The sequence below is a fragment of the Mirounga leonina genome, unplaced genomic scaffold (genome assembly GCF_011800145.1).
Source record: "Mirounga leonina isolate KUSES-001 unplaced genomic scaffold, KU_Mleo_1.0 Mir_94, whole genome shotgun sequence".
NCBI classification, from domain to species: Eukaryota; Metazoa; Chordata; class Mammalia; order Carnivora; family Phocidae; genus Mirounga; species Mirounga leonina.
Genome location: NW_023270855.1, coordinates 48,430,749 through 48,449,396, shown reverse-complemented (window position 1 = coordinate 48,449,396; position 18,648 = coordinate 48,430,749). Strand labels below are relative to the sequence as shown.

The following is an 18,648-nucleotide window of genomic DNA, read 5'->3' as shown; positions in this document are numbered from 1 at the left end:
ATCATTAGTTTTTCATGTTGTGTTCCATGATTCATTGTTTATGTATAACACCAAGTGCTCCACGCAATATATGCCCTCCTTAATACCCATCACTAGGCTCACCCATCCCCCCACTCCCCTCCTGTCTAAAACCCTCAGTTTGTTTCCTTAAGTCCATAGTCTCATGGTTTCCCTTGCCATCTGATTTCTCCCCCTTCTTTTTTCCCTTCTTTCTCCTAATGTCCTCCATGCTATTCCTTATATTCCACATATAAGTGAAACCATATGATAATTGACTTTCTCTGCTTGACTTATTTAACTTAGCATAATCCCCTCCATTTCCATCCATTTCGATGAAGATAGTGGGTATTCATCCTTTCTGTGGCTGAGTAATATGCCATTGTATATATGGACCACATCTTTATCCATTCATCTGCTGAAGGGCATCTTGGCTCCTTCCACAGTTTGGCTATTGTGGACATTGCTGCTATGAACATTGGAGTGCATGTGGCCCTTGTTTTCACTACATCTGTACCTTTGGGGTAAATACCCAGTAGTGCAATTGCTGGGTCATAGGGTAGCTCTATTTTTAACTTTTTGAGGAAACTCCACACTGTTTTCCAAAGTGGTTATACCAACTTGCACTCCCACCAACAGTGTAAGAGGGTTCCCCTTTCTCCACATCCTCTGCAACATTTGTTGTTTCTTGCCTTGTCAATTTTTGCCATTCTAACTGGTGTAAGGTGGTATCTCATTGTGGTTTTGATTTTAATTTCCCTGATGGCTAATGATGTTGAATATATTTTCATGTGTCTGTTAGTCATTTGTATGTCTTCTTTGGAGAAGTGTCTGTTCATGTCTTCTGCCCATTTTTTGACTTGATTATTTGTTTTTTGAGTGATGAGTTTGAAACATTCTTTATATATCTTGGATACCAGCCCTTCATCTGTAGTGTCATTTGCAAATATATTCTCCTGTTGCGTGGGTTGCTTTTTTGTTTTCTTGAATGTTTGCTGTGCAGAAACTTTTTACGTTGATGAAGTCCCAAAAGTTCAATTCACTTTTGTTTCCCTTGCCTTTGGAGACACATCTTTTTTTTTTTTTTAATTATGTTATGTTAGTCACCATACGATACATCATTAGTTTTTGATGTAGTGATCCATGATTCATTGTTTCATATAACACCCAGTGCTCCATGCAGTACATGCCCTCCTTAGTACCCATCACCAGGCTAACCCATCCCCCCACCCCTCTCCCCTCTAAAACCCTGTTTGTTTCTCATAGTCCATACTCTCATGGAGTCATGTCTTGAAAGAAGTTGCTGTAGCCAATGCCAAAGAGGTTACTGCCTATGTTCTCCTCTAGGATTTTGATGGATTCCTAGCTCACATTGAGGTCTTCCATCCATTTTGTGTTTATCTTTGTGTACGGTGTAAAAGAATGGTCGAGTTTCATTCTTCTGTATATGGCTGTCCAATTTTCCCAGCACCATTTATTGAAGAGACTGTCTTTTTTCCATTGGATATTTTTTCCTGGTTTGTCGAAGATTATTTGACCATAGAGTTGAGGGTCCATTTCTGGGCTCTCTATTCTGTTCCATTGATCTATGTGTCTGTTTTTGTGCCAATACCATGCTGTCTTGGTGATCACAGCTTTGTAATACAGCATGATATCAGGAAACATGTTGCCCTTAGCTTTGTTTTTCTTTTTCAACATTTCCTTGGTGATTCAGGGTCTTTTCTGGTTCCATAGAAATTTTAGGATTGTTGGTTCCAGCACTTTGAAAAATGTCATTGGTATTTTGATTGGGATGGCATTGAAAGTATTTATCGCTCTGGGCAGCATAGACATTTTCACCAGGTTTATTCTTCTGATCCATGAGCATGGAATATTTTTCCATCTTTTTGTGTCTTCTTCAATTTCTTTCATAAGTGTTCTGGAGTTTCTAGAGTATAGATCCTTTACCTCTTTGGTTAAGTTTATTCCAAGGTATCTTATGGTTTTTGGTGCTATTGTAAATGGAATCGATTCCCTAATTTCTCTTTCTACAGTTGCATTGTTAGTGTATAGGAAGGCAACTTATTTTTGTGCATTGATTTTGTATCCTGCCACGTTACTCAATTGCTGGATGAGTTCTAGTAATTTGGGGGTGGAGTCTTTTGGGTTTTCCACATAAAGTATCATGTCGTCTGTGAAGAGAGAGTTTGACTTCTTCTTTGCCAATTTGAATACCTTTTATTTGTTTTTGTTGTCTGATTGCTGTTGCTAGGACTTCTAGTACTATGTTGAACAATAGTGGCAAAAGTGGGTATCCTTGACGTGTTCCTGATCTTAAGGGAAAGGCTCTCAGCTTTTCCCCATTGAGAATGATATTTGCTGTGGGCTTTTCATAGATGGTTTTTATGAACTTGAGGAATGTTCCCTCTATCCCTACACTCTGAAAAGTTTTAATCAGGAAAAGATGCTATATTTTATCAAATGCTTTTTCTGCATCAGTTGAGAGGATCATTGGTTCTTTTCTCTTCTCTTATTAATGTGTTCTACCCCATTGGTTGATTTGCAGATGCATCCCAGGAATAAATCCCACTTGTCGTGATGGATAATCCCTTTAGTGTACTGTTGGATCCTATTGGCTAGGATCTTGTTGAGTATTTTGGCATCCTTGTTCTTCAGGGATTTTGGTCTATAATTCTCCTTTTTGATGGGGTCTTTGCCTGGTTTTGGTATCAGGGTAATGGTGGCCTCATTGAATGAGTTTGGATGTTTTCCTTCTGTTTCTATTTTTTGAAACAGCTTCAGAAGAATGGGTATGATTTCTTCTTTAAATGTTTGGTAGAATTCCCCTGGGAAGCCATCTGGCCCTAGACTCTTGGTTTGTGGGAGGTTTTCGATTACCGCTTCAATTTCATTACTGGTTATTGTTCTATTCAGATTGTCTATTTCTTCCTGTTTCAGTCTTGGTGGTTTATAAGTTTCCAGGAAGGCATCCATTTCTTCCAGGTTGCTTAATTTGTTGGCATATAGTTACTGGCAATCATTTCTAATTATTGTTTCCATTTCCTTGGTGTTAGTCATGATCTCTCCCCTTTCATTCATGATTTTCTTAATTTGAATCCTTTCTCTTTTCTTTTGGATAAGTCTGACCAGTGGTTTATCAATCTTATTAATTCTTTCAAAGAACCAGCTTATAGTTTCATTGATTTGCTCTACTGTTTTTCTGGTTTCTATTTCATTGAACTCTGCTCTAATCTTTATTATTTCTCTTCTCCTGCTTGGTTTAGGTTTTATTTGCTGTTCTTTCTCCAGCTCCTTTAGGTGTAAGGTTAGCTTGTGCATTTGGGATTTTTCTAGCTTATGAGAGAGGCTTGAATGGCTATGTATTTCCCTCTTAGGACTGCCTTTGCAATATCCCATAAGTTTGGGGCTGAAGTGTTTTCATTCTCATTAGTTTCCATGAATTGTTTAAGTTCTTCTTTAATCTCCTAATTGACCCAATAATTCTTTAGCAGGATGCTTTTAACTTCCAAGTGTTTGAATTCCTTCCAAATTTTTTCCTGTGATTCAGTTCCAGTTTCAAAGCATTGTGGTATGATAACATGCAGGGAATAATCTCAATCTTTTGGTATCAGTTGAGACCTGATTTGTGACCCAATATGTGGTCTATTCTGGAGAAAGTTCCATGTGCGCTTGAGAAGAATGAGTATTCTGTTGTTTTAGGGTGGAATGTTCTGTATATATCTACGAAGTCCATCTGGTCCAATGTGTTATTCAAAGCTCTTGTTTCTTTGTTGATCTTCTGCTTAGATGATCTGTCTAATGCTGAGAGTGGAGTGTTAAGATCTCCTACTTTAATGTATTATTGTTGATATGATTCTTTATTTTGGTTAACAGTTGGCTTATGTAGTTGGCTGCTCCCATATTGGGGGCATAGATATTCACAATTGTTAGATTTTCTTGTTGGATAGACCCTTTAAGTATGATATAGTGTCCTTCTACATCTCTTACTACAGTCTTTGGTTTAAAATCTAATTTGTCTGATATGAGACTTGCTACCCCGGCTTTCTTTTGAGGTCCGTTGGCATGATAAATTGATCTCCATCCCCTCACTTTCAGTCTGGAGGTGTCTTTAAGTTCAATATGAGTCTCTTGTAGACAGCATATGGATGAGTCCTGTTTTTGTATCCAAATTGCAACTCTGGCTGTTTCATGGGAGCATTTAGGCCATTCATATTGAGAGTAACTACTGAAAGATATGTCTTTAGTGCCTTCCTATTGCCTGTACATTCCCTGTTTCTATAGATCATCTTTGTAACTTTTTGGTCTATATTACTCTTGCAGTCTTTTTTCTTTTATGAAATCCCCCTTAATATTATTTGCAGGGCTGGCTTTGTGGCCACATATTCTTTCAGTTTCTGCCGGTTCTAGAAGCTCTTTGTCTCTCCATATATTCTGAATGACAGCCCTGCTGGATAAAGTATTCTTGCCTGTATGTTCTTCTCCTTTAGTACCCTGAATATGTCTTGCCAGCCCTTTCTGGCTTGCCAGGTCTCTGGGATAGGTCTGACCTTATTCAGATGTTCCTCCCTCCATACTTAAGAAATCTTTCCCTCCTACCTGCTCTCAGGGTAGCTTTCTTGGCTCTTAGATTATCGAGTTTTCCTATTACATGCCAGGTTGATGGTCTATTTTTATTAAATTTGGGAGGAGTCCTCTCTGCCCCTTGGACACAAATGCTTATTTCCTTCCCCATATTAAGGAAGTTCTCAGCAATGATTTGCTCAGATATATCTTCTAGATCTCTCTCTCTCTCCACTCCCTCGGGGATCCCAATAATTCTGACATTGGAGTGTTTCATTGTGTCATTGATCTCTCTAATCCTATCTCATGGGCTTCTAGTTGTTTATTCCTAGCCTCCTGGGCTTCCTTCCTTTCTATCAGCTTATCTTCTAGATCACTAATTCATTCTTCTGCCTCATTTATCCTAGCTGTTAGAGTATCGAGTTTAGACTGCATCTCATTCATAGAATTTTTAAGTTCAGCCTGATTAGTTCTCATTTCTGCCTTTAGAGATTCTATATTGCTGCTAAACATTTTCTCAAGCCTAGCTATTGACTTCATAATTTTTACCATGAAGTCTATATCTGGCATCTTGCTTATATCCATATCCATTAGTTCTGTGGCAGAGGCCATTGTCTCTGGTTCTTTTCTTTGTTGGGAGTTCCTTCTCCTAGTTGAGGTGTGGTTGAGGGAATGTACAGAGTCCAAAATATCAACTATGACCCAGGCAAGATGCACCCTAGGAAATTCCAGAGTAGTTGGAAGCCCCCATCGAAAAAACAAAGCCAAAATGAAACCCAAGAATAAAATTTATAAAATTAAAAAATTTTTTAAAATTAAAAAAAAGAGAAAAAGAAAAATGGAGGGATGAGGGGAGGAGTGGCTATGATCTCTCAGTGTGGGTAAGGTAGGGTGTTTTAATTCTTCCTGGGTGTATTTCGTTCTGTCTGTTAGAGAACACTACTTCCCAGAGTTACAGGGAAAATAAAACTGGTATATATATATAAAGGTAATATTGAATAGGGAAAAAAGGACTATGTTGAAACATATATCTATATAAAAAATATAGGTGTGAAAGAGTATAAGTTAAAAAGCTACTATGAAATATGATATATTAAACATCTGTTGAAATGAGAAAAAAGTTAAAAAAAAAAAACAGAGAAGAAGCATAAAAGAAAGCATAAAAAGAAAAAAAAAAGAGTTGTTTCTGAAAAATACACAAGCCGTGAGGCAATGCTTGGAGCTCAATATACTATTTTCCCCTGGTGTCAGGGCTTTACAGTCTTATGGGGACCCTAGCATTGTTGCCATCTTGTTCTTCCAGCCTGTCTTCTGGGGGAGGGGACTACCTCATTGTTTCTCAGGCAACCCTGCTTGGGTGGAGTTGCCCAGCCCTCTATTAGGGGGCTGGGTTTCGTGGAAACCAGTTTTTTGAGGTTTTGTTCTCTGGCAGCTTTCTGTGCCTTTTCCGAGGGTCAGAGCAAAAAAAAAAAAAAAAGAAAGAAAGAAATGGCTGCACCCAGACCTCTGTCCCAGAGCAGAGAAATCACAGTCTGCTCTTCTCTGAACCCTCCAGAAAACAGAGTCTTAGTTTCTGTAAGTGCCGCTGAAAACCACAGCCTCATGGGAGCAGCATTGGCCCATGGCCACCTTCTCAGTGATCAGCCCAGGAGCCCAGGCTTGTCTCTGCCCTTTGTGCTTCTAAAACCATGAGCGGTTCTGGGTTCACACACGCACCCCTGAAGCTCCTGGGTCCTGTTTGAGTGCTGTTCTAAAGCCCTTTCCTGGCCACTATCACTCTGTGAGGTTTTGCCTGGTCCCAGTGCAGGACATTTTTGCACTCCAGTGTTATATCACTTTCCAGGCACCAACTTATGGCAGCTCCCTCCCCTTTCTGCTTATCTTCCAATATTTGCCCACAGATTTCACAACTCCTCTGTTCCTACCTCGGGACATGCAGTGTTTTTCTGCTTGTAGAGATCCAGATATATATTCTTACATCTCAGGCTGATTTCGTGGGTGTTCAAAATGGTTTGGTAGTTATCCAGCTAAATTCAGGGACCAGTTCAAATGGATTCCCCTACTCCTCCACCGTCTTGCCCCTCCCTCCTATACACATTTTTCTTTCAAGTAAACATGGGCACTAATATGCACACAAACACAGACTCATTATTAGGTGACCTTACATGTCACAAGTAAATTTGAGAGGAAGTGTGAGAATATAAGAATGAAAAGAATGAACATTTGGCTTAACCTGAAAGTAGAGGTATATAATAATTTGGACCCAAAATTTAAGATAGAATAAGGGGCCTTAATGATTCAATTTTTCTACCTTAGTGTCCGCAAGTCAGAAAGGCTCATGGCATGGGAGATTTTCTGTACCAGCTATTCTGAACAACTCCAAAGTGACTTCAGAATTCTTTTTCTACTTAAAGTGGGATTTCAACACCGAATATCCTTATCCAAGAGAATATAAATGAGTAAGACCCAAGGCTGAATTTCATTTCCCTTGAACAAAGCATTATTGGATAAACGTCTGGATTAGATTTTTATTGTGGTGGCAACAAATTAACAGGCTGCTGATTTAAACAAAATCAATTTATTTTCTGATAGTTCTGTAAGTAAGTCTGAAATAGGTCTCCCTGGGCTAAAATCACTGCTGCAGAGAAGAGTTCATTCTGGAGGTCTGGGGTGAATGTTTTCTTGCCCATTCCAGCTTTAAAGCCACCTGTACTCCCTGGTTCATGTCCCCTCCCTTTATCTTCAAAGCCAGCAACAGGGCATCTCAAAATCTCTCTGAGTCCAAGTCTTCTGCCTCTCTCTTCCACATTTGAAGAACCCTTCTGATCGATTGAGCCCACCTGGATAATCAGAAAAACTTTATCCGAGGGTCAGCTGACTAGCAATGTTAATATCATTTACAACTTTAATTATTCCTTGCCATGACATAGGACTTATCCAAAGATTCTGTAGATTAATATTTAGAAATATTTGGGGGACATTATTCTGCAACTAAAAATCTTTTTCAGAGGTATATTTGATGTCAACTCAGTGGTCTTCACTTTGAAGACTCAAACACAGAATTTATTTCAGACTCTAGGGTGAGTACTTAGAATTTTCTTTCAAAACCTCACATAAAGAGAATCACATGGCTTATTTATTAACATCACCACAAAGCTATAAATGGTGAAGTAAACCCTCCAATAAATAGATTCAATATCATCTCAAGGTTAAAGTAAAGAACAAGGAGGTTAGAACTCTGGAAGTCAGGCAAGTTTATGAGAATGAGGAATACAAAACTGGACTCACTTGACTTCTAATCTGGTCTCCCAGCAGCAGAGTATCAGCAGGAGAAGTTTCCTTTCTGTCCGTATCAGTGGCCCACTGGGAATGAAGTGCTGTGAAGTGGAAGTAACGTGGAAACAGTAGCCTAATGAGCAGACAGAAAGAGCTGTAAATATCTCCTCTGTTGCAGAACTTCAGCATATGAAACCTCGGACTGGCCTGGACATGGTTATTATTTTTGTGTTCCTCTGTCTGGTTGGGGGACCCGACTTCACTACTTCTTGCTGTCCTGTCTGGGAACAGAGTTTTGGTCTCTATCATCAGCCATCCAAGGAGGAATTGGGACCTCTACACACAGACTTTCATCTTATAGACCCCACCCAGGTGAGTCTGAGAGCTCAGCAGGCATTTCAGGAAAGGATCAGAGAGAATGGAAACTGAGAACATTTCCTGAGGTCCCCTGAGACTAGGTAGACTCATTTATAACTATTTATGCAATGTGTTCAAAAGAGAAGTGTCCATTGGCCTCAACAATATAGGCATCATTGTTGACGATACCTGGTGGGAGTAGAAGTGCAGTTGGATGAGATGGAGGAAAGGAATGGGGGACCTAAAGTGGTTCCAGTGAAATTAGAACATATCCAAGGTTTTGCAGCTAAGAGGAGCAGGAAAACATAGTATTTGGCTTGGAGGTATGTGTGGTGAAGTTTTTAAGATGTGGTGGTTTTGAGCGTGTTCTGTATTTATAGAAAGGCACAGACCCAGGCAGAGAGCTTTTCCCTTTCAACAGCAGTTCCTGAGACATACATTTCTCACACTGAGTATTCACATAAAAAATTGTGTTTAATATGCAAAAAGTGGTATGATAACTAGTTTTACTTTGTAATACTTCATTAACAAGAGGTGTGGAAACTATGGAGACATTTGTGAGGTAGAAGAAAAAAAACAGCCAAATCTCCTCACCAGTGATAATCACTCATTTACTCACAGGAAGGAACTATACCGTAAGCTTTTTGCTTATACTGACTAATGCTGTCTGCCACCCTAGGAGGGTGGATGCTTCTATCCCCACTATTTGAGTATAGATATTCACATTTAGAATGGATTGGTTGTCTCTCCCAAGTTCAAAGAGCTTATATGTAATAGATCTGACATTCAAAACTTAGTTTTCTGGCCCCCAAAATTTTGCATTTAAAATCATTCTGATGTGCACTGGGTGTTATATGCAATGAATGAATCATTGAACACTACATCAAAAACTAACGATGTACCATATGTTGGTTAATTGAACTTAATAAAAAAAATAAAAAATAAAATAATTCACAAAAGTCTTTTATTATTTCATCTTTAAAAATCCCCTTGTTGTCATATATTGTATATTTTCTGTTGTGAATTGCAGGTTTATTCCCTTTGCACATTTATCTAGAGGGATATTCAATCAGCAAAATATCCTGACATCTCTAAAATACCACTCCTTTCTTGTTTGGATACATTGTGTTTTATCTTCTTTGTTAATTATTCTGGGCATCAGGGGATGTGAACTGGGGCTGGAATGCTGCCAGAACAAGGGAAGCTTTCTGCTCATGACAGTCTCTCAGGGACCACCTGAGCTTATTATATCTCCTCTACCCTTTGTGTCCATTTCCTTCCTCTCTGTGTTTTGGAACTGTTTTTTTTTTGTTTGTTTGTTTGTTTGTTTGTTTTTATGTTTCTTTAAATACAAGACAGAAGATGATACTATTAAAATGGAGCTCTGTGTTTCCCTGTTCCCTGGGAGGTTTACTAACTAGAATTTAAATACTATTTACACATTCTTCAGGGTAAAGGTAACTGATGTTGACAGCTTGCCTTGTACCATTTCTTTCAACATTATTGTGGCTGAGAGTGAGAAAAGCATGATAGTAACGCAGTGCCAGGAGGTCAGGGTGCACTGTGTGTGTCTGTGGCATGAACAGTTATCAGGGCAATGGTACCTGAGCTTATATAGTCCAATATGTGACCCTGAGATGCAGAATGTTCACCAACAGATGGAAATAAGGAAGGGATCTATCTGTATTCACAGACTACCTTGGAACACAATTAATAAGATGCAAAGAACACCATGTGAAGGAAAGACTCCTTTGTCTTGAAGTCCATCAGAGGCAGGAAAGCCACCTCGGTCCTCAACATTCTCTGCCACCACCTCTCATCACTCTCCCTCTTGCTCATTGCCTCACCACACTGACTTCATTTTGAGATATGCGTATCTGAAGTAAGCGCCTTCTGCAGGGCCTTTGCTCTGTTTTCCCTGCAGGGCACACACCTCCCCCAGATATCCTCCTGCCTCCTTCTCAGTCTTTCTGGAAGCCTCTGTTAAAATGTCACCTTCTTTGCAAGTTTTCCTGAACTCCTATAAAAACTTGCCACCCCCCACCCACTCCTTTTTATACCGACTTTTTTTCCTTCATGGCACTTGTCACTATCCGACATGGTATATGACTTCTTTTTAAATATACCTTCTTTCTCCATCATTGGATTCTATAGACTTCTCTTTTTTTTCTCTCCAAGTTTTTATTTAAATTACAGTTAGTTAACATACAGTGCAATATTAGTTTCAGGTGTAGAATTTAGTGATTCAACACTTCCATACAATACCTGGTGCTCATCACCACACGTGCCCTCCTTAATCCCCATATTTTTTACCCATCCCCGCACCCACCTCCCTCCAGCAACTCTCAGTTTGTTCTCTATAAATAAGAGTCTGTTTCCTGGTTTGCCTCTCTCTTTTTTTTTTTTTTTCTCCCACTATGTTCTTTGTTTTCTTTCCTAAATTCTACACATGAGTAAAATCATATGGTATTTGTCTTTCTCTGACTGACTTATTTCATTTTCAACAATACACTCTAGCACCATCCACATCATTTCAAATGGCAACATTTGATTCCTTTTGATGGCTGAGGATTATTCCATTGTGTGTGTGTGTGTGTGTACATCTTCTTTATCCATTCATCACTGGATGAACATTTGGGCTCTCTCCATACTTTAGCTATTGTAGATATTGCTGCTATAAGCTTTGGAATACATGTATCCCTTTGAATTAGTATTTTTGTATCATTTGGGTAAATACCTAGTAGTACAGCCTATGGAATGGGAAAAGATATTCACAAATGATATATCTGATAAAGGGTTAGTATCCAAAATCTATAAAGAACTTATCAAACTCAACACACAAAAAAACAAATAATCCAGTTAACAAATGGGCAGAAGACATGAATAGACATTTTTCCAAAGAAGACATACAGATGACTAACAGACAAATGAAAAGATGCTCAACATCACTCATCATCAGGATACAAATCAAAACTACAATGAGATATCACCTCACACCAGTCAGAACAGGTAAAATTAACAAAACAGGAAACAGGTGTTGGCAAGGATGTGGAGAAAGGGGAACCCTCTTGCATTGTTGGTGGGAATGCAAACCGGTGCAGCCACTCTGGAAAACAGTATGGAAGTTCCTCAAAAAGTTAAAACTAGAACTGCCCTATGATCCAGCAATTGCACTCCTAGGTATTTACCCAAAGAATGATGGAACTTTCTATCTCAGTACCCTATGCTCTTTGTCTAGAAGATACCATACTCAACACTATTCCTCAAATGCTGAAAAGCATTTCTCATTAAACTTGTAATACCTGCCCTCTTAGGGAAAAGGCTGAATGGACAGGAATCCCTAATCAGGGATGTCAGGTAACATCCCTTAAATGGGATCAGATCTGTACAAATAATATATAGTTTTTTCTTGATTGCAAAATATAAATTGTAGCATGTCACTGTTAATAATGCCCATTTGCTGCAAATCAAAACTACAATGAGACATCACCTCACACCTGTCAGAATAGCTAAAATCAACAAGGCTAGAAACAACAGATGTTATTGAAGATATGGAGAAAGAGGAACCCTCTTGCCCTGTTGGTGGGAATGCAAACTGGTGCAGGTGCTCTGGAAAACAGTATGGAGGTTCCTCAAAAAGTTACAAATAGAATGACCCTATAATCCTACAATTGCACTTCTATGTATTTACCCAGAAAATACAAAAATACTAATACAAAGGAACACAAGCACTCCAAAGTTTATAGCAGCATTGTCTACAATAGCCAGACTATGAAAATTACCCAAATGTCTATAGACTGATGAATGGATAAAGAAGTGGTATGTATATCCGGTGGAATATTATTCAGCCATCAAAAATAATGAAATTTTGCCTTTTACAATGACGTGCTTAGAGCTAGAGACTATTGTGCTAAGGGAAATAAGTCGCTTAGAGGAAGACAAATGCCATATGATTTCACGCATGTGTGGAAATTAAGAAACAAAACAAAGGAATGGGCGGGAGAGAGAGAGAGAGACAAATCAAGAAACAGATTCTTAATTACACAGAACAAACTAACGGTTGCCAGAAGGGAAGAGGGTGAAGGGATGGAGTAAACAGGTGATCAGGATGAAGGAGTGCACTTGTCCTGATGAGCACTGGGTGTTGTATGGATGTGTTGAATCTATATTGTCCACCAGAAACTGCTATTACACAGTTAACTAACTGGTTTTTAAATAAAAAAACTTTAAAAAATGAAAAAAGAATAAAGAGTAAAAAATAATAAATTAAATAGTCCATTTTCTTGAAAATTTATCATGTTATTTTTTCTTTCCTAGTGGTCATCTCCAACACATGGTACTACCCAATGATACAGGAATTTCAGAGTTTCTTCTTCAGGGATTTTCAGAGGACCCAGAACTGTAGTGCCTATTATTTGAGGTTTTCTTCTCCATATACTTAATCATTATGTTTGGGAATCTGCTCATTATCCTGCTCAGCAGCTCTGACTCCCATCTCCACACCCCCATGTACTTGTTCCTCACCAACCTGTCCTTTGAAGACATCTGTTTCTCTTCCACTACCATCCTGAAGAAGGTATGGAACTTCCAGACTCATAGCAAGGTCATTAACTATGCAGGCTGCATCAGCCAGATGTATTTTTTCCTACTCTGTGCAGAGCTGGATGATTTTTATCCTGTCCACAAAGGCCTATGACTGCTTCATGGCCATCTGTCACCCCCTGCACTATAAGGTCATCATGAACCCCCAACTCTGTGGACTGCTTGTTCTGGTCCTGGGTCATCAGTGTTCTCAATTCTTTGTTACAGACCTTAATGGTGTTATGGCCGTCCTTCTGTACAGGCATGGAAATCCCCAATTTTTTTGTGAACTCAATCAGGTAGTTGGGCATGCCTGTTCTGACACTATTTGTAATGACATGGTAATGTATTTTGCAATTGTGTTGCTGGGTGGTGCTCCCCTAGCTGGCATCCTTTACTCTTACTCTAAAATAGTTTCCTCCATATGTGAGTTCTCATCAGCTCAGGGCAAGTATAAAGCATTTTCCATCTGTGTGTCCCACCTCTCAGTTTTCTACTTATTTTATTGTACAGGCCTAGGAATGTACCTTAGCTCCCATAGAGTTGCAGAAGACTCGGTGATGTAGATGATGGTCACACCCATGCTGAACCCCAGCCTGAGGAAGAGAGACCTAAAGAGGGCTCTGAAAGGAATCATTGGGGTTCCAGTGATGTAAGGGCCATCGTCCTGGGGATGAAGAATTGCCCATGTTTGCAGGGCTCACAGCCTCAGAGCCAGGAACTGCTGTTCTTTGATCAGATTATGGAAGTAGACTCTGTTCCTTCTATTTATTTCCTGGAATTTCCATTTGTTTGAATTCAACTTCTCCATACATTTAATTAACTCACTTTATTGAGCTTCTGTTTTGTCTGATATACAGACAGGTTCCCTTTTGTCCATTTCCTACTTTCTCAAAGTTTTTCCCACCTTTTATCAAATACATTTGGAAATTCCCATTTATGTCATGGGGCACCATGATTTCATAATACTTTTTACTCAAATGTCAACGTCTAGTGCGTTGGGGTCCCTGGGTAAGGGTCTACGAAATCACCAGGACACAGGGGATGCAGAGCAAAGGCAGCACTTGCAACTGCATACTGCCGTTTATTTCTCACATAGCTATATACTCGCAGAGATCAGATAAACATAACAATGTATCAAGCCAACATCTGTGAAGTGAAATATACATGAAATGCAATAAGAACAAAATACATCCTGCTTATGCTTGCAGAATAAAGAATTCTCTTAGCCATCCTTCCTTTGGAGACAACATGTTCTTTGTCTTTAGAAAGAACACTTCTGTTTAGAGAGATACACTTTAGGCTAGGCAAGAGCCACTTCCTGCTGATCCAGGCATCTAGGCCTTGCAACATGAGGTAAGGGGAAGAGAACATTTTCTCCTCCTGGCCTAGGCCTGCCTGGCCGACCTTAACCTCAGTGCAGTCCTCAAATGACCCTGGCCTGCAAGGGGTCTACAAGCCTACACCATCTCACTCAAACAACAAATATCATCCCAAGTAATTTTTCTCTTGTTTTACTAAAAGGATAGTCATGAGCCATTATATTCATATAGAAAAACTACTTTTGGTAACCAAAACCATTTATGTAATTTTACAATGAGAGAAAGTATGAGACTCCAATTATTCAATTTTGTGTACATCACTACTTTGTACATCACAGCCCTCACTGCTCATCCTGACCATGTAGACTAACTTATAGTTTATCCTATAGGTAGTCGCTGAGTTTCATTCTCCTTATTATGATCATGTCCCCCTATGCAGCTGTGTCTACCACACTAATTGGCAATATGATTACCAGGTACATGTCTCCAAGTGGAGTCCACACAGATACATGTACTAGAATAAATATATTATACTCAGCTAATGAATCATTGAACATTATATAAAAAACTAATGATGTGCTATAACTTGGCTAATTGAATTTAAATAAAAATAAATAAAGAAATAAATAAATAACAAAACCAAAACAAAAGAAGAAAAGAATAAATAGATTAACTTCATATGGCCTTTGAACCAGGAAAGATCTTAAATATGTTGAAGAAAAATTGAAAGTATACTTTGTATTACTGAGCAAAATATTTAATTTTATGCTGTCCATCCACTCACTGAATTAGGAGATTGATGTCCATGTAGAAGAGTTGGGTTTTCCCCATTGAAGTGAAGAATTGGATGGCATGCTTATGGTACTTTTATTGAATCATCTATCTCTTTCTGCTACATACAAATAGGACTCTTTCCTCTTCTCTAAATGAAATATCTGCTTTTCTAAATTTTGTCATAACCATGAAATAGGCAATGATTGAACAATATCAATATCATCCATTGTATATCATCAATATATATCCTCAGGATCAGAGAATGACTCATTAGAGAGATTGAATTTCTGCCAGTCATGTGCTTCAGGTCACATCTTTTGTGCAAAGAGGCATGACCTTCCAGCCTCTCTTGGTTACCTGGAAGGAACCCTAATGAAGTCTGTCTTTATTATAGTCATCCAAAATAAAGTATAGAAGCACATTGTTGAGTCCGAGGGAAATATTCAAGGATAAGAGTGTGAGTATGTTTATGTGTGTGTACATTTGTATACATCTTTCCCTCAAATAAACACATTCACACACATTTATGTAGACACACAGAGACTTATTTAAATCTCATCTATTGTGTTGAAAGAAAACCTGAAAGTTAGAGGGGATACAAATGACAAGAAGAAACATTTCAATCAACATAAAATAGAAAAGATGTAGAGTTTTGACACAAAGATTTTTCTTAATTTTGATAAGGAATTGTATTTGACCTCAAATCTTCAAAGTCCTCAGAGTCAAAACCACATTTATATTTATGCAATGGGAAATCATTGTCCAGTTAATGAGGCAGAGTATCTCCAAACTAAAACTAATTATCTCTTCCCAGTTAAGGTGGGATTTCAATACCAAATGCCTTAACCCAAGGGAAGTTCACTGAATGAGTTGAAAGGCTCAAACTCCATTCCTACAAACAATATTTTGTGAACAAATGTCTGTATTCAATTCCAGCTCTAACATATGACAACAGGAGTGCCTTAAAACAAAGATTTATCCTAAGTTCCTAGATAGTCAGAAACATAAAATGGGTCTCTTTGGGCTACAATTAAGAGGTCTTCAGGGCTGCGATCCTTCTGGACACACCAGAGGAGAATTCACTCCCTTTCCTATTTCAGTTTTCAGTGGCTACCTGCCTTTCTTGTCTCATGGCCCTCCTTCAATCTTCAAGCCTGCAGCACAGAATCTGAAAATGTCTCTCAGATTCCAATTCTTTGTCCTCCCTCTTCCACATTTAGAGGACCATTGTTATGACATTAGTCCTTCTGGATAAGCCAGGCTAATCTTTTTATATCGAGATCAGTGATTAGCAGCCTTATTCCACCAACTAGCTGCATTCTCCTTGCTTTATAAACAAAAGTGTTCAAAAATTCTTTGGATTAGGATTTGGACATCTTTTGGAAGTCCTTATTCTGCCTACTACAAAGTTTTTTTCTCATATAATTTATTTGATGTCATTCAAGATCCTTTATATAAAAGACTTGAACAGGGAATTTATCAACACCTATAGAGTTATGTGGAAACCTTTTCGTCCAAAATTACAAACACAGAACCTTGCTGGTGGAGAAGAACAAAAACTACCTACATGTGACTCTAACACAGGAACACAACCTTGCTCTCAAACTGTGTCCCTTACACCAAGACCTGCAGCATCAACACCACGTGGGAGCTTCTTAGAAATGCAGAGTCCCTGGGCCCATATGAGACCTGATGAATCAGAATTTTCATTTTAACTACAAACTTTTGTGATTTGTATTTGCAGTGAAGGTAGAGAAATGCTGGTCTAGAATCATATTTCTCACCTTCTCACTGTTGATATTTGGGGCTGGATAAATATTTATGTTGGGTGCTGTCTCAGGGATTATAAATGTTAAGCAGCATCCCTCCAGACATGGCCAAATATCCCCAGGGGCAAAATCATGTCTTATTGAGAACCACTGTGCCAGAGTTTGAGAACTAGATGCACTGTGACAGAATTCCAATCAAAGCTTCTTTCAGTACTACAGTTATAAATGTGATACTGTGATTTACAGTTAAAATATATATATAATATATATTTTATATATATTATATATATTTTTTATTGTGTGTGTGTGTATATAATATATATATGGGACCTTATTGGCATTGGTATATATATAATATATATATAATATATATACACACACACATACATACACACATTTGGTCTTCAGCTCCATTTCTGGCACAGAGCTTCTAAAATGTCAAATTTCCTAAGTGATGAAAGCCATAAAGATGTTTTTTCTAAGTTAGGGGGGTGAATTTGGGAAAGTATCTATGGAGAAGGGTGGCTTGCCAGGAGGACCAGCCATGTGATTAGAGAACTGGAACTTTACTTTCCACAACCTGACCTCCTGGGATGGGAGAGGGGCTGGAGATGGATTCTAATCACCAATGGCCAATGATTTAATTAATCATGTCTATATCATGAAGCTTCCATGAAACCCAAAATGGTGGAGAGCTTTCAGGTTGGTGAACTGGTAGAGTGGCATACCTGGAGAAGGCATGGAAGATCCACACTCTTTCCTCATACCTTGACCTATACATCTCTTCCATCTGGCATCATCCCACCCAGAGGAAGCACAGTTAATGAGAGAAATACTCAAGACGCACCCATGAACCTGAGCCTGCACAAGCTTGCCTACTGAGTCCATCATGTGACCACCTAAGGTCAGACCTGAGGTGAGCATGAGGATTCTTGGTAGAAAAGGTCTAACAGTAATTATCCCTGACTCAAACACTGAAACACAGTCTTAATACTCAAAGAGTGGTCCACAAACCAGGACTGATGACATCAGTATCAACTGGGAAACAGTTACAATTACAGGATCTCTGAACCTCACCTACAACCTCCCAAATCAGATCTGAATTTGAACAGGATCCTCAAGTGATTCAAACACACATTAATGTTGGAGAAGTTCTGGTCTAGAAGAGTTTCTCAACCTCTCCACTGTTGACATCTGTGCTAGATAATTCTTTGTATTGGGGCCATGTGGGGGTACGGAGCAAGATGGCAGAGGAATAGGAGACCTGGATTTCATCTGGTCCCAGGAATTCAGCTGGATAGGGATCAAACCATTCTGAACACCTACAAACTCAACAGGAGATCGAAGGAAAGAATAGCAACAACTCTCTGAACAGAAAAGCGACCACTTTCTGGAAGGTAGGACGTGCAGAGAAGTGAATCCGAGGCGATATTTGGGAGGATAGATGCCAGGGGAGGGGGCCTCTGTCTGCCACTTCTGGCAGGTGATAGAGCCACGGAGCACAAAATCAGAACTTTTAGAAGTTGGCTCCACTGAGGGACTTCGCTCCAGTGGCTAAGTGGGGAATGGAAACCTCGCAGGACAGTGTGGTCTCAGGACCTTTGGGGTCACAGAAAGACCGGGGGTGCCTGAGTGTGGCAGAGCTCCCAGGTATTGGAGCGGGAAAGCCAGCTGCAGAGACGGAGCCGAGGAGTGGGCTCTCAGCCCCAGGTTGCCATAAGCTGTGATCCGGGGCACAGTTGGGCCACTGCTCCTCCAGCAGGGACCCAACAAGCAGCAGATCTGGGGAGACCCCTTTTCTCCCCCAGGAGGAGTGGCAGGGGAGCGCACCACAGAGATCTGCTGGGCTTGAAGACTCACACGGGGTCGGGTGCCAGAGATAGAAAAGCTGGGTCACAGGCCGGGTGAGCACGGAGTGCGGCCAGAGACTGAGGAGGCAGGAGTGATTGACTGCTTTTCTCTGGGGGTGCACTGAGGAGCGGGGCCCAAGTTCTTGGCTCCTCTGCGCAGAG

At 39.6% G+C, this 18,648-nt stretch overlaps 1 pseudogene; it reads left to right on the top strand.

Annotated features, from left to right (window-relative positions):
* The first annotated feature begins 12,691 nt into the window (after positions 1 to 12,691).
* Positions 12,692 to 13,427, top strand: LOC118005589 (annotated as a pseudogene).
* Positions 13,428 to 18,648: the final 5,221 nt, after the last annotated feature.